The 17,521-nt window shown below is 35.3% G+C and overlaps 1 pseudogene; it reads right to left on the bottom strand.

Moving 5' to 3' along the window:
- Window positions 1–7,779: 7,779 nt before the first annotated feature.
- LOC108663665 (serine/threonine-protein kinase BLUS1-like) lies at window positions 7,780–16,875 on the bottom strand (annotated as a pseudogene).
- Window positions 16,876–17,521: the final 646 nt, after the last annotated feature.

Below are 17,521 nucleotides of genomic sequence, written 5' to 3'. Positions count from 1 at the left end.
ATTCTGTTAAATTATGATACAGTAAGATTACAATAAATATGTTCAATAAACAATTCAGAATATTAAATTTATCTTTTACTAACATTGGAGATTGTTTGTTTTTGTTTAAATAGGCTTAAGAATGTTACTGGAACTTTCAAAAAAAAATGTTACTAGTGGTGCAGCTAATAAACAGCTATTTAATAACTTAAACTGATGTAACTTTATTAAGTGTTTGTTTCTATAGCAACTTTTTTTGGATAAATATAATTACCTCATTTATACAAAAAAAAAAAGATAATTATGATAATAAAAAACAAATGGTAAAAGTACGCAGGAAATTCATATTGTATAGTGTTTTGTTCAATTTAATCAATCTAAACAAAATTTATTTAATTAATCTAGTCTATGTACATTGCTATTTCATATAATTTGGTTCTTATGAGTAACTCTGTCTAAATTTACTGTTAGAAATGCTGACGTAGCCTTGACGTGTCAGGCTATACTGACATGGAAAAAATAAAAAAAAAAATTTCTTTTTTTCATTTTTTTTCTTTTCCCTCCCTCTCTCTACCCTTGTCCTTTTAATATCTTATTCTTTTCAAACTAAGAATCTGGTGGGTAGCTGCCTAGATTCCAACTGACCGCCATCGCTACAACCACCACTACTGGTGGTCAGCTGTTGCTCGTCGATGTCAAAAATGTTAGAAAAATCCCAAAAATTCTTTGTCTTGCCTTCTTTCACTTGATTGGGGTAGTTTTTTTCAAGATCTACTCCAATATTCCTAGGTTTACAGAAAGCTGAGAAAAAAAAATAATCGCAAGTTAATCAAAGCTATTTTGTGGACTTGATCTTATATTACAATCAAGCTATTTGTGAGAAATATCGATTGATATCCATGAACAAGAAATATCACATTCCACAAGAACAACAAATAGCTTGCACCGTTTAGCAGTTACAACAAAAACAACCATCATGGACTTTGCTAGAAGAAGCTTGCATCAGATCACAAATCTCAACAGTGAATGATCAATTGATTGAGGAGCCAATGCAAATAAGAAAGGAGGTTGCTAAACGCTTCACCCAATTGTATGGTACTAGAAAAGTGATGAAACTTGTTGATTTAGAGTGTGGAATCCGTAGATTAAAAAGGAGTCCAGAGAGGCTTTAGAGGCACCTTACATTAAGATAGAAGTTATGGAAATCTTACAAGAATGTGATGGTAACAAAACTCTTAGGCCTGATGGCTATAATTTTAACTTCCTAAAATCATAGTGGGGGATTGTTAAAAAAGAAGAGTAATCTCTTTGGGGCGGGTATGAATTCAAATTTACTTAGTACTTGGGTAGCAAGAATTTGATGCAAGGCAGGCCACTTTCCATCTATCTATTTAAGCTTTCCGTTGAGGGCTGTTCAAGCTTCAAAGAAAATATGGCAACTAGTGATAAATCATTTTCAGTCTAAATTGGATGGATGCAAATCGAAATGCTCTCAATTGAAGGCCGAATAACTTTGATAAAATTTGTGATGAATAGTCTGCTTGTTTTTTTCATGTCACTTTTTTAGATGCCATAGGGAGTTAAAAATGAATTGGAAAAAATTCAAAGAAGATATCTTTAAAGAGGTAATGGCTTGAGTAGAGGAATACACTATGTGAAATGGGATGTAGTTTGTCAACATAAAAATATAGGAAGGTTAGGTATAGTTGATCTCAAAATAAAAAATCGAACTTTACTCAATAAATGACTCTAGAGATATGAGAATGAACGAGATAACTACCGAAGAGAGATAATTGTGGTGAAGACTCACTATGAGCCAAATGCCTTTTTTACCCGACGCTATTATCAATAATAAAAACTCTAATCTTTGGAAAAATATAATTTCTCCACTTGTGCCTACTAATAAATTTTTCTTGTAGCTTTCAACAAACTTTGGAATTGTTGTAGGTGATGGTCAATCTATTGCATTTCGACATGAGGAATGACTAAATGGAACTAGTCCTAAAAGCACCTTTTTACGAGTCTTTGCATCATCCACCAACAAAAATGTTAGACTATGTGACTTTGCATCAGTCATCATCAAATTTAAGATATCACTAGCAAAAAAATTATTAAAACCCATAAATAGACTTTTAGGTCTTCACACAATATGATCTTTTTTTTTTTTAATTCTTTAGGTTGCAACATATAAATCTTTTCAATAAGATTTTCAATTAAAAAGGCAATCATAACATTTATCTAGTATGGTTCTAAATAATAATGAACTACTAATGCCATAAATACTCTAAACAATAACCTAGTAGGATACAACAACAAAAAAAAAAATTGTAATTAAAAACTTTGACAACTAACTTTTGGTTTAAACCTTTCAACCTTTCTTTTAGAATTTTTCTTAGTCTTGTATGCTTGTTTACAACTAATGAGGTTGCAACCATTACTTAGCTCAACAAGCTCTCAAAAACTAGTGTATAATATAGATTGTGTCTTATCCTTCATTACATCTCACCACAGATCTAATTTAAGAGTTAAAACAACTTCTAGAAAAGCTACTAGATATATTACATGGCCAATATCATAATCACCGTTTTAAAGATAGAATTCGTAGATGTCTAAGGAAAGAGTAGACTTCCTTACCCTTGTGGATCTCTTTTGTGGCATCTATTATACAACATACTAATGTTGAGGGATCTCATCAAGAAATAGTTGAACATTATAATCATAATGAGAAAAATCATTAATGAATGCCTCAAATGTCTATAACTAGAGATAGTAAGGGTACATGGTCCATTTATGTCAATGTAGGTGAGTTCTAATAAATCAAAACTTTCTATTTGATCTCTTGCATTTATCTTGGTCATCTTATCCCTACAACAATCAACACATGTCTCTAGGTCATCAAAAATAGAAGTAGGCAAGATGTTATCCTTTATCAATCTTTTTACCCTTTCTTTGGAAATGTAGCAAAGTCTTTTATGCCGCAACAAGGAAGATGTTTTTTTATGTAGGGTCTTTTGGCAACCCTTTCAACATAATACAAGGTGGCAATAATATTAATAGGAACTAAATACAATCTATATAATATATGAGTCAAAGAACATAGGCTAATACAATTTGAATCATTAATTATCTTAATAATATAATCTTTATTTCAAAATTCAACTAGTAGTGTCTAATAAAGAAATTGAAACTAAATTTCAACAAACTGATCTTACAAATTCAACTTCCACCTCTAATCATGACTCTAGACGTCTCCTTATTTGGCTTTCTCTTACTTATTAATCTCTTTAAGTTTATGCTTTCTAGCTGAATCTTATATTTAAGACAATCTTCTTTCTTATATCTCTTTTCTTTGAAAACAACATATTTATGTTCCTTCTTGAGACAATTTTAGGTACTATTAAGCTCACAGATTGACTAGATTCTTTCTCTTATCCTTAAACTTTTTAGGTATTAAATTTAGTGGAGCATCTTAATAATGTACATCTTAAATCTTCCTATCGCGTCATAACTCATGGAATAAAGTCCTTCCAAAAAACTGTCAATTTCAACATTTGATGACACCCTACACCTTAGTGCTACTATAGTGGAGAACTCCTTTATTTTAGTAATATCAAGAAATCCACTTAATAGGTATACAAGGATATACCTTTTAACAACAAGTAGACAAAATTTATTAGATCTCTCTCATGCCTCAAAGGTTTTCTTATCATTCAAAAAACTTTCAACAATATATTATAGATGCTTATCTATATTCATAGATAAATCTATGTATGTATAAATGACAAACTAATCCACATTACTTTTCTAATCCTTAAGGTTTATCTACTCAAAATCTCATGGTGGCTAAGTCTTTTATTAACAGAAAAGGTGACTTAAAAAATTTAAATAGAAAAGTTCACTATTCAAGACAAGAAATGCAATTTTTAGTCAATAGGCAATAACAAAATAATTAGCAACAATTCATAATGTACTAAGATAACCAAAGAGTCCATGTGCATCACCATAGACTCCCCTTTGAGCAGAGAATATGACATGCTAATAGGCACTCTCCACGTAAAACTAATATGAGAATATCCTAGCTATATTTCGAAAAATCTATCCCCTTTGGGCAGATAGACCTTTTAGACTGGTATACCCTCAATTATGATATTTCATGTCCCACTCTAAGTTGTTCCACACAATAACTCCTTGGTGCAGAATATCCTAGCTACTTTTCAAAAAATCTATCCCTTTTGGGCAAATAGACCTTCTAGACCGGTATATCCTCAATTATGATACTTCATGTCCCACTCTAAGTTGCTTCACACAATAACTCTTTTGTGCAGGCAATTGTATAAGGCAATTTAAAGACCATCCCCTAATAGGTACTTAAGAAAATGAGTCATTTTGACAATCAAATACTTATATCAATTAATAAAAAATTTTCTCAAACCGGGAATGTACGAGTTACCCAAAGTCCTTTATTTGCATACTCAATCCAATGTATACAATAGAGCATTCCAACTGAGATACTAAGCTTAGATGTATCTCATTTGATCTTAAAGTATATGCGCTGCATTAAAACTTAAGATATTGAACTTTCCACATAAATGCAATACAGTCTCTAAATTATGCACATAATTTCAACCTGAGAGTACACAAAATATGAGGCTAATCTAAAGAGAGTACACAATGCCAATAGACTCTCAACATGCGAAAATATTTTATAATAAAACAAATTCACAAAATACATACATATAAATTGGAGAAAATACATAAAAATGCACAAAAATTAAATAATAATATTTTAAGCCATATAAAAATTTTGAAAAAATATCCAAGAATTCAGAATTAAAATTCTAAGGCTTTTAAAAAAAACGAAAATGAAATCGAACCTCCTTAAAACCCACACGTGCCACACACGCCATCTTTTACACATTTTTAGCACATTTTTCGCACATTTTTAACATGTTTTAGGTGAGAACATACTCCGTAAGGTCTATTTTGAGATTTTTTCTAGATTTTTCAATTTTTTAGCTCGTTTTTTATGCAATTAAACTAACTAAAACTTAATTAGACTTCAATTTTACAAAACTCATACATCAAAACACTCCAAAAACGAGACTTCTTGCAACCCAAGGCTCTCTCTAAAAATACTTTTTCCTCATGGATGTCGCAGCTCCTGTTTTCGATGCCGACAATGTTCCGACCATTGGAAGGTTGGAAATTGAACGTGCTGAACTTCACATTACAAAGCTAGCTCAACTGTTAGCTCTACATGATAACTGTAGAGATGTGATTTTTCAAGGCGCTAATATGGCTTTCCAGGCAATTCTTCCCTTACGACACCTCACCATTAAGGAGAGAAACGGTCAGGATATACTTGTCCTTCGACGAGGAGGCTTACAAGAAGAAAGATCAGCTCGCGGTCATGAGCGTGGTCGTGGTGGTCGTGGTGCTCATGCTTGCTAGCCCTGGTTTCGTCAAGTTAGATTTCATGGCATTGAAATATTCAGTGCACCCATCAGAGTAGAAGGAGGGGAGAGGGAGGGAGCTAGTGTTGTAAAAGAAGGGGAAGGGGAGATGGAGTTGGTATTCCAGATGATGGAGATGGTGGTATTCCCATTATGGACAGGGACTTGGGAGTTGATGTCTATAGAGACATCGGAGTTAGAGTTGGCATTGGAGTTGACGAAGACAGAAACGGAGCTAGAGATGGAGGTGGAGTTAGAGATGGAGATGAGACACCGCGGAGGAAGAGGGAGAGACTGTAAAATGCAAGAGATGATGCTTGGCATGCGCTCGATCAATTAAAGGAAAAGACTTTCAAAGAATTAAAAGTAGTATTTGATCTATTTCAAGACCTGCTTAGAGCTAATTGTTTATATCCTTTAAAAGCACGCGATGATTTGAGTGAGCATGTGATAGCTGCATTTGCCACATTAGATATTTCACCAAAGGACACTATGATTCCTTTTAAATTCGAAAAGAATTAAAATAATCAATATTACCTACAATGGACTGATTGCATTTCATAAGAGAGTGGGTACACCATTAACTGATATACTTGAAAAATACGAAAAAGCTGAAATAGACTTGCTGAAAGTATTGTGAAGGCAGTATTACGAAAAAGAGTTACTTCATCAGATATCAATGCTACTTCTACATTCTTTTTTCTTAAAGATGGACGATAAGCGGATAAATTTGTAGGTGTTGATAAGGTAGAACTCTCAAAGAAGATAGCAGCAATTGTAAATGTGGCAAGTAGGTTTTGAGTTGACACCATAGGTTTTTTCTTGCTAGCTCTCAGCAAAATCACTTGTTTCCGAGTTCCTGCATGTAATTACAATTTGAACAGCATTTGTAATAGATGTCCTGTTTACAAAAAATTTTAAATTTTAAAATGGAAAAATGGTTTCCCCAAACAATTATATACAGAATTTGAACCTCTGCTCTGTGAAGAAATAGTTAGCAATGTGAAAAGAAGTAGGAAAGTTTGGAGTATGTATCAAGTCTGTCTATTTATCATGCCAGCTTGAAACATCCTTAACTACCAGCCAAAACAGTTACATGCTTTTTATTTTTTAATTATCAAGCTGCTTTCATTAGAAAAGAAAAAATGAATTTATGCCTTATATGGGGACCAACAGAAACCAAAACATCCCACAAAGAGAGGTATTGGGCAATATACCCTTACATTGATGGTGAGTATACACCTCCAATACTCCTTCAAGACCCTAGATACAAAACAAAACTTGAAACCTATGCATCTTGCACATAACAACAACCCAGGTCAAGCTGTCTGCCAATGTTACTTACTTTCAAGTAGGACTCTGGTTGGTTACATTGTTACTGAATCCAAATATGGCTAATGTTGTTTGGTATGTCGTTTGCAGTTGAATTCAAGGGTGTGTGGTTATGTTGGTGCGTAGATGAACTTGTGTTTGCTTGCACATTGTTTTCTTTTCAGGCCCTGGTTGTTCATCTTTGGGTTTTGGTGCATTCACAAAAATGAATCAAACAATGTTATTAGGCACATTGATAATTGTCAAACTCAGGGGAGGAGAATCTTAAATGGAATGATTTAAATGAGCATTTGGGAAGATTGCTAGTAATCTTGCATTGGACATTATCATTAATTTATCTCATAATTTGATGCATATAAAGATTCAAATGCATCCAGCTCAGCTCGGGTTTAAGCTGTATTTGTAAGTTTGGTATTTTTAATAAATTTCCACCTACTTAGGGGAGGGGAGGGGAGGGGAGGGATGAAATTGTTCAAAATTTAAAAATTAAAGGATTGAATTGATCAAATTGTGAATATAGAGAGTAAATTGACAAAAAAAAAATACATGACTCTTGATTCTTTAACAAATGAAAAATATTCCAGCCATATGACATATTGAGTGGAATGGCAATGCTTACATCATGAGGCAATGCTTACAATATGAGGCAATTTTCTAGATTCTTTTTTGACTTCAACCAATCTATTTTTGCTGAGCAAAAAAAAAAACTCCAAAAACAAAAACTACAAAACCGGGATCAATCTTCAAGAGAATTAATTTCAAAAACTTATTCCCAACCCATTTTTGAGTTTTTTCAAAATCGGTTGCAAAGCACTTAGATTTTATGTAATTAAACCTTAGATATCAACTCTAAAACACATGCAAATTGGTTTATCTCACATTGACCCAACTTGACGTGCAAAGCCCATCATTAACATATCACTTTAATATTAATTGGGATTTCATGTTTTATTTATTAGTCTGTATTAACAATGCCTTCAACTCCAGGTTGATCATCCCTGTAATTCCCTCAATGCTAGACTTTTTTCATCTCCTCCGTACCTAACCCCTTTGGTGAATTCAAATTTGTCCCCTCATAGTTACTTGATCCATTTGCCTCCCCTATCTTTTTGCAATGATCGTTTGGCCACCAAAACTAATTGAATCTTCTTTTGATTCATCAGGGAATACGGGGTTCAAGATTGAACCCATCTTCATTGAACTTCCACCCATTAATCCTTGTATGTTCAACAAGTTGAGACCCTGACTCCTCATCAACATCAACACCTTTCCTAGGAATCTTGCTTACCTTGAACCTTTCTTCAACACTAGGCAATCCTTACAGCACATACTTCTCAAGAAATTTCGAACCTCCATAACTCTTAAAAAAAGAATTTTTCAAAAGTTCTACTATCGAGTGTCACTTTGTAGGATCTTGATCAAGATATGAAGCAACCATATCATTAAATGCCTTGGAAAACTTGTTGCTCTTAACTTTCTTGCTATTATTTTTGTAATTAGAAACTTTAAACCTCTCTTTAATCTTCGTAATTAAAGACTTTGAAGGAGGTAGATGAGATAAATGAGGCTTTCCATGGGCTAATTCAAACACGATTATACCAAAAAACCATATATCAACCTTGAAACTATATCCTATATGCGAGTAATGGACCACCTCTAGGGCTAACTAATATGGTGTTCCCGTCACGTTAGTGTGCATCAGCGGTAAGCTGAAAACCCCAAAATTCACAAGCTTAGCACACACTTTTAAGTCCATCAAAATGTTGCCAGCCTTAATATGTCTATGAAAAAGCCCTTGGTTGTAAGGATACTACAATACATATAGGGTTTCTTTGAAAGCAATGGCAATGCACTGCTTTAATAAGCCATTAGGGAAAGACGATGAAATTATGGATTGTAAGAAACCAACAGACATAAAAGGCATCACCACCCAAAAATGTTGGTCATCAATGGTGAAGAATCAATGAGCGTTGAGGATGTTAGGGTGAGGAGGAAACGACATAATCTCAGTTTCATGTTAAATATTCTTGTCGAAATCAGCCTTGGAACACTAGTCAAGATCAATAAATTTGATGGCAACAACAATTGAATCCAAGCGAACACATTCGGCTTTGCAAAATTTAGCACTAAAACAAACCTCAATATCATCAACGATCTTGTAAGTGTCGTGACATGCGGGTCCGGGAACCCGTCCGCCAGACGTGGGCGAAAATTAAAATCCGTGTGGGAGTCGCCACCAATCTTTTTATCTAGGTGTGATTGGTCACCTATTAATCTGATTCTAATCGACGAAGTCCTAAATTAATTTTAGGTCCGTCGAAAGAATGAGAACTGGTCCACGTTTTTTAGAGATGGGTTCGGGAGTGCGGTTACGCACGGAGAAGGGTTAGCACCTCCGTGACGCCCCGTTCCACGAACGGTACCATTTAATCTTAAGTTATCTTAATATATAGCCTTCTCTTAAGTTAATCTCTACTTTATTAATTAAATTTTTATTGAATTGACAGACTGAGTTTTTCACTTGGTTTTACGTATGCATATGATGTAAGCGTAGAATGATGTCAGCGTAGAATGATGTCATGACTTATTTATTTTAGATGATGGAGTCGGTAATCTTTTATTGAAAAATTATTCGAAGACCATCCCAACGCTTTGGTGAAGTCTCGAAATTCTCCTCACTTAGAGATATCTCCGGAAGAACTCGTCTCTATAAGCTCCTCGAGGAAACCCCATCATCGGGATTTCCGCACCATTTGCAAGATAAATGTGGCGTGCTATGACAAGATAAGATGCTGATGTCTACATGCATGCGTTTATCGAATTAAGCGGTTCATAATTCGTCCAATTATGTGTTTAATAATTTATCACCTTATTTATATGTTTATTTTGTCATTTTTTTATTTTTTTTATGAATTATTTATTTATTTATTTTTTATTATTATTATTATTTTGTTTTTTTCATTTTTTATTTAGATCCATATCTTTTAATTAACATTGTTGATTAACATTTAACTTGATTATATAACTTATCAAATAAACAATTAATTAATTTTTCCAAACGATTAAATTAACTTTATTTAGTAATATTTATTTAAGCTAATTAACTAATATTATTAATTTAAATTCAAATGCAACATTATATAAATTTTTTTATATATATTATTATTTTTTTTACAACAATTATTTGACTTAACGGGTATTGGAGTTTAGAGTTTGGATTTATCCCGACGCTTCGGTGAAAATCCGTCTCGAACTTTGCATTCCAAAAAAAATCCACTTAAAAAAAAGTAACTTTTTGCCTTTCTTAGGTGGAATTTCTTCAATAATCATTTTTTCATTCATTTTTTTTATATATATTTTTTTATATTTGTATCATGTATTATTGTATGTATATTATATTTACAACTATCTAAATATATTTATAATATAACTATTTCTTTCTCTTTTTTTTTTATTCTTCCCATTTACTTACTCTTGTTATCGTTATTATTATTATTTAATTATTTATTTGATTTCTTAAATATATTTTTTCTTATTTATTATTTTATAAATACATTTATAATTTTTGTAAAAACTATATTAAATGCTAATAAAATTAATACTAATAATATAAAAACCCAAATAACAAAAAATACAAAACTTACCTAATTTTGAGTCTGACGAAACCCAGATGAATTCAAGAGCCCACAACTTTTTTTCTTATCTTGTTTCTTGGTCAACTTGCTTTGTCTTCTTTTTTATTTTCCTTTTCTTTCTTTCTTTTTTCCTTTCTTCCCTTTCTTTCTCTTTTTTCTTTTTCTCTTTCTTTTCTTCTCCCTCCCCGCCGGTCCCCCTTCTCTTTTTTCTTTTTCTTCTTTCTTCCTTTCTTTCTCCTTCTCCTTCTTCTCCCCGTTGGCTTCTTCTTTTTTTCTTTCTCCTTCTCTTTCTCTCCTTTCTCCTTGAGGGTCTCCCTTCTCTTTTTTCTTTTTCTTCTTTCTTCCTTTCCTTCTCCTTCTCCTTCTTCTCCTCGGCGTAACACTCCCACCGCCGACGCCTCTCTTTCCTTCCCTACGCCGACCTCTCACCTCTCTCTCTCTTCTTCTTCTTCCTTTTTTTTTTTCTTGCTTTTTTTGGGGGTTAATTCTTGGTTTTTTTGTTTTAGTTTTTTTTTACTTTTTTTGCAGGTGCCCCCCTCTTCTGGTTTGCTCTCTCCTCTTCTTTAAAAATGGGGTTGTCCAAAATTTTGGACAACCCGATAATGGGGCTCTGGCACCAAAGAGTTGGTAGTTAGAGCCCCATTACTCATGGTGGTTGGGGAAAGGATGGCTGGGCATACGCCCAGCCATACCTCTTTTTTTTATATATATATATTTTATTTTATTTTATTATAATTTAAATTTTTTATTTATTATTTTTTTTAGGTGTCTACAGTTGCCCCTCTTTGTACATTCTTGAAAATCAAGAATAGTGCAAAGATGTAGACACCGCATTTGACTTATCTCGAAGCCAATTGATTTAATCAAATCGATCTAGACTCAACTTATCTCAAAATAAGTTCGATTTTAAAAAAATGAAATTTCTAGACTTGATCTGGGCTTGACCCATGTTAGAACAAATTCGATTAAAATTTTTAGACTTAATCTTGGCTCGACCTATCTCACAACAAGTTCGATTTAAACAAAATTGAAATTCCTAGACTTAATCTAGGCTCGACCTATCTCACAACAGGTTCGATTTAAACAAAATTAAAATTCCTACACTTAATCTAGGCTCGACCTATCTCACAACAGGTTCGATTTAAACAAAATTGAAATTCTTAGACTTAATCTAGGCTCGACCTATCTCACAACAGGTTCGATTTAAACAAAATTGAAATTCTTAGACTTAATCTAGGCTCGACCTATCTCACAACAGGTTCGATTTAAACAAAATTGAAATTCCTAGACTTAATATAGGCTCGACCTATCTTACAACAGGTTCGATTTAAACAAAATTGAAATTCCTAAACTTAATCTAAGCTCGACCTATCTCACAACAAGTTTGATTTAAAATTGAAATTCCTAGACTTAATCTAGGCTCGACCTATCTCACAACAGGTTCGATTTAAATTCTTTAATGCTAACTTAATTGGATTAACATAAAATGAAAAAAAAAAACTCAAATCTTTCCATCAAAGTTTTACAATCTCAACCCTTTAGGTCGAGTGACTTTCTACCTTCGACGCTTGAGACATGAATTAATTTTGATTCTTGTCGAGTGCGTGGCTAGGCATGTATGCATGATTGACATGATAGAATGCTTTTCATGTTTATGATTCATTAAGGTTCCAAGACCTTCTCGCTTTATCCGATTTTTCACTACAACTTTCGATCTTCTTTGTCTGTTTTCTTTCCTCTTGTAGAATTCAGGTAACTCCAGACTTTCCCTAAGTACCCTCTCTTTTGACATCTGACTTTGCCTTAGGTTCAAGGCTCTGCCATTCCTTTTTTCATCATTAAGTCTTTTGCTGAACAATGAGTATAATTTCTTACTTAATTAGTTTATTTCTTTTACCAATTATCATTCATTTCTATGACAATCACTATGTGAATCATGGGATGGTAAATAACGAAAGAGTTAAAATAAAGAGGCGAAGAAGAACTTCATATATGAGGAATTAAATAGTTCAAGGCAAACAGAATTTATAGGGCAAACATTAGATCTTTAAATAATGAACACTCAGACCACTAAGAGAAAACAATCTGATATTCGACTTCAAGAATTGTCCTTGATTGATGCTTTGAGCAAATCTGTAGGTTGCAGATTCCCTAGCTTCCCCTATTTTGTGAAATTGTGGAGCTCCATTCATTGTGTATTTCTACCTCCATCTTATGTTCCCTTTAGGCTGACATCCTCAAATTCCATTCTAACTTCCTGCTTTTCAGCCTCAAGTCGCCCTTTTCGGGTTTTCAGCATGAGCCTCCTCCTTTAGGTACGAGCTGCCCTTTTCGGGTTTTCAGTACGAACCCCTTCTGTTTTTTTTTTTAAGCATAGTATTTCTTCACCGCATCCGCATTTATTGGATTAGGCAGATCTCCCCCATCCATGTCAGCCAAAATCAAAGCTCCTCCTGAAAAAACCTTCTTTACCACGTATGGCCCTTCCCAATTCGGCATCCACTTTCCCCGAAAATCAGTTTGATTAAGGAGTATTTTCTTGAGAACCAACTCTCCTTCTCGGAACTGCCTGGGATGAACTTTTTTCTCGTATGCTTGCATCATCCTTCGTTGGTACATCTGATCATGACAAAGAGCCGCAAGCCTTTTTTCCTCAATCAGATTCAACTGTTCGTAGCGGGAGCGAACCCACTCAGCATCTTCCAATTCTGTTTCCATCAACACCCTCAATGATGGGATTTCTACTTCAACAGGTAGAGCTGCTTCTGCACCGTATACTAATGAGTACGGAGTTGCCCCGGTGGAAGTATGCACAGAAGTTCGATATGCATGTAAGGCAAAAGGAAGTTTCTCATGCCAGTCTTTATAAACTTCAGTCATCTTTTCAACAATCTTTTTGATGTTTTTGTTGGCTGCCTCTACCGCTTCGTTCATATTTGGACGGTAAGTTGTCGAGTTATGATGCTTGATCTTGAATTTAGCGCAAACATCCTTCACCATCGCACCATTCAAATTACTTGCGTTATCCGTAATGATCCTTTCTGGAAGCCCATACCGACATATGATCTCCTTTTGGATGAACTTGCACACCACCTTTTGTGTCACATTAGCATAGGAAGCTGCTTCTACCCATTTCGTGAAATAATCAATGGCCACCAATATGAATCGATGTCCATTAAAGGCTTTTGGCGTAATAAGTCCAATCACATCCATTCCCTACATTGAAAATGGCCAAGGTGCCGTGAAAACGTGCAATGGGGCTAGTGAAGCATGGATTCTATCAGCGTATACTTGACACTTGTGGCATTTTCGAGCAAAGTTTATGCAGTCTGATTCCAATGTCAACCAATAGTAACCAGCTCTCATAATTTGTCTAGCCAACATATGTCCATTAGCATGAGCTACACAAGTTCCTTCGTGGACTTCTTTCATTATTTTGTTGGCTTCCGCAACATCTACACATCTCAAGAGTACTTGATCTCTACTCATTTTGTAGAGCACTTCTCTGCTAAGGAAGAAACCCATTGCTAATCTTCTAAGAGTTCGTTTGTCATTATCCGTGACATTCTCAGGATATGCCTGGTGCTTGATGTATTGCATGATATCATGATATCACGGCTCTTCTTCAACATTCAAGCAGTGTGCGGAGACTTCACGGACTTCTAAATCAAAAGGGCATACATTAGCCGCTTCTTTTATTTTGAACATCGCTGCGAGGGTGGCCAAAGCATCAGCAATCTGATTCTCTTCTCGAGGCAAATGGTTGAAGCTGATTTCTTTGAACTGTTTGCTTAATTCTGTAACCAGCTTTTTATATGGAACTAGTTTAGGATCTCTAGTTTCCCATTCACCTTTCATTTGACATATCACTAAAGCCGAATCTCCGTAAACATCTATCGCGTCAGCCTTCATCTCAATTGCTGCTTGTAATCCCATTACCAAAGCCTCATACTCCGCCATATTGTTAGTACAATTGAAATTCAATCTCGTCGTGGCTGGATAGTACTTTTCATTTGGAGAAATCAACACTGCCCCAATTCCGTGCCCCAAAGCATTGGATGCTCCATCAAAATACACCTTCCATGGATTAAGTTCATTGGGACCAACCTCTTCTACATGCAAGACGACCATCAAATCTTCATCTGGAAAATCGAAACTTACAGATTCATAATCCTCATTAGCTCGATCTGCAAGGAAATCGGCGATGGCGCTTCCTTTGATTGATTTTTGGGACACATACACAATGTCATACTCAGACAATAGCACTTGCCATCAAGCTATTCTTCCGGACAGGCAGAGTTTTTCAAAAATATACTTGATGGGATCTAATTTCACCACCAACCATGTTGTGTGATACAACATATACTGTTGGAGCCTCTGGGCGGTCCATGCTAGCGCACAACACATCTTTTCGAGCGCAGAATATTTGGACTCATACTCCATGAATTTCTTGCCCAAGTAATATATGGCCTGTTCTTTCTTCCCAGTTTCGTCATGTTGTCCCAATACACATCCCATAGAATTCTTGTTCACAGTCAAATACAAAATAAGAGGTTTTTCGATCTTCGGTGGCACCAACACCGGTGGATTTGTGAGATATTCTTTGATTTTATCAAAGGCTATTTGACATTCTTCATTCCACTCTCCTGGGTCTCGTTTTCGAAGCAGCTTGAAGATTGGATCGCATTTGCAGGTGAGCTGGGATATAAATTGAGCAATGTAATTCAACCTCCCTAAAAATCCTCTCACTTCTTTTTGCGTTTTGGGAGATGGTAGCTCTTGAATAGCTCGTATTTTATCCGGGTCCACTTCAATTCCTTTTTCACTTACTATGAACCCCAACAATTTTCCAGAAGTTACACCGAAAGTGCATTTTGCAGGATTTAACTTGAGCTGGAACTTCCGCAATCTCTCGAACAGTTTCTTGAGCTTAACAGTATGATCCCTTTCTATATGAGATTTTGCAATCATGTCATCCACATATACCTCTATCTCTTTATGCATCATATCGTGGAACAAAGCTACCATTGCCCTTTGGTAGGTGGCGCTTGCATTCTTCAATCCAAATGGCATTACTTTGTAACAAAACGTTCCCCACACGGTTAAGAACGTTGTTTTTTCCATATCTTCAGGTGCCATCTTAATCTGATTGTAACCAGAAAAGCCATACATAAATGAGAACAAAGCATGTTTTGCTGTGTTGTCCACAAGAGTATCAATATGTGGCAAAGGGAAGCTATCCTTCGGACTCGTTTTGTTCAAATCCCTATAATCGATGCACATTCGAACTTTTCCATCCTTCTTAGGAACTGGAACTATATTAGCCACCTATTCAGGGTACTTAGCCACCTCTAAAAATCCAGCATCGAATTGCTTTTTTACTTCCTCTTTAATCTTCAGCAACATTTCTGGCTTCATCCTTCTCAACTTCTGTTTAATAGGCTTGCAATCTGGTCCCATAGGTAACTTGTGGACAACAATGTCAGTATTAAGACCTAGCATGTCCTGATATGACTAAGCAAACACGTCCACATATTCACGGAGCAGTTCTTCTAGCTTTTGCCCTTCATCAGATGACAGCGATGTGCCAACCTTAACCTCTTTCTTCTCTTCCCCATTTTCGAGGTTAATCATTTCTATGAGTTCCTTATGAGGTAAAATCTCATTTTCCTCCTGTTCCAACATTCTCGACAAATCAGGGGGTAAGCCATAGTCATCCACCTCCTCTTCGTTTTTCAATTCATCAACATTCGGAATCATCTCGAAATCGATATTCAAATCGTTATCTAGATTGTCTTCGTGTTCATTATTTAAAGACTTACAAACAGGTAAAATTGGACACTTGTTTGGGCAAGTACTTATTGGCTAAAAGAATAGATGAAAGGAAATATGCAAAAAGATTGATGAATTATGAAACACATTATGCATTGTCATTTATTTAAATGATGAAGATAACAGAAAGCCCTACTTAAACAGGAAATTACTCTTAACACCATTGGGCATAGGCATTTAGATAAAATTGTTCATTACATTTCGGAAGACTTAAAAATGATGGGCAATTCTGTGGTTGTCCAATTGCTTAGCTCATCTCCTAGCAGTACTGGATACACCACAGGGACCTTTTCGTTAAGTTCTTCATCTTTGATCATATGGATTGATAGCTCACCAAACATCCGTGGAACCTGATTGACCTCGTTCGATGCCTTGCACCCCACGACTCGAAAGGTTTCATACAAAAAGGGAATTATCTTTTTCCAAAATTCTTCCTCCCCACATTCTTCATAAAACTCGATTTCTGACAAATCCATCAACTCTTGCAACTTAAGACGAAAGCCATCACAATTTTGAATGGAATGTCCAACAACCCCCATATGGAATTTACAAGAAAGGGTGGGATCATGTCCTACTTCTTTTATCTCTATCGGTTTTGGAGTGATGGCTTTTATTTTGGACAACGCCTCAAACACTCTATCCATCGGTGTTCGAATCTCGTCAACATTCTTTTTCACCCTTCGAATCATCCCTTCATGTATTGCATTCACTGTCGGACCTCCATGGTTAGGCAAGGGATTCCCATCAACATTTGAATTGTCTTTTTTGGTAAAATTTAAAAGTCCTGCCTTAATGAGTGCTTGGACCTTATATTTTAAAGCAGTACAATTCTCGGTGGAGTGCCCTTGAATTCTAAAATGGTAATCACAATGCGCATTCGGGTCATACCATTTCGGGAAAGGTGGTCGGAGTAGTTCTAAAGGGGTTCGAGTAAGGAGTCGATTTTCTATGAGTTGTGGCAACAATGTAGTGTAAGGGACTGGAATAGGATCAAACTTTGGTTTTTCTAGGGTAGTTCTAGGTCCTCTTTGACCATGACCAGGATTATTTGAAGTTACCGATCTTGGTGGTGGAGTTTGTGGAAGAACATTGGTTTGAAATGTTGGTTGCGGGGCAGGTTGGTACACATATGGGTTTTGTGTGATATTGCCTATGTTCGGATAGAAAGGTTGGTATGGGTAATATGAGTTAAAGTTGTGGGCTTGTTGGCTGTCGTGAGCGACTGTTTGCACATCCCCTTCTTTCTTCTTGGGCGTATTCCCTCTCTTTGAGGTGGCAACTTCATGCCCT

The sequence above is a fragment of the Theobroma cacao genome, chromosome 10 (genome assembly GCF_053813885.1).
Source record: "Theobroma cacao isolate CCN51 chromosome 10, ASM5381388v1, whole genome shotgun sequence".
NCBI classification, from domain to species: domain Eukaryota; kingdom Viridiplantae; phylum Streptophyta; class Magnoliopsida; order Malvales; family Malvaceae; genus Theobroma; species Theobroma cacao.
The sequence above is the reverse complement of the archived record's forward strand: the minus strand, read 5'-3'. Positions and strand labels throughout refer to the sequence as shown.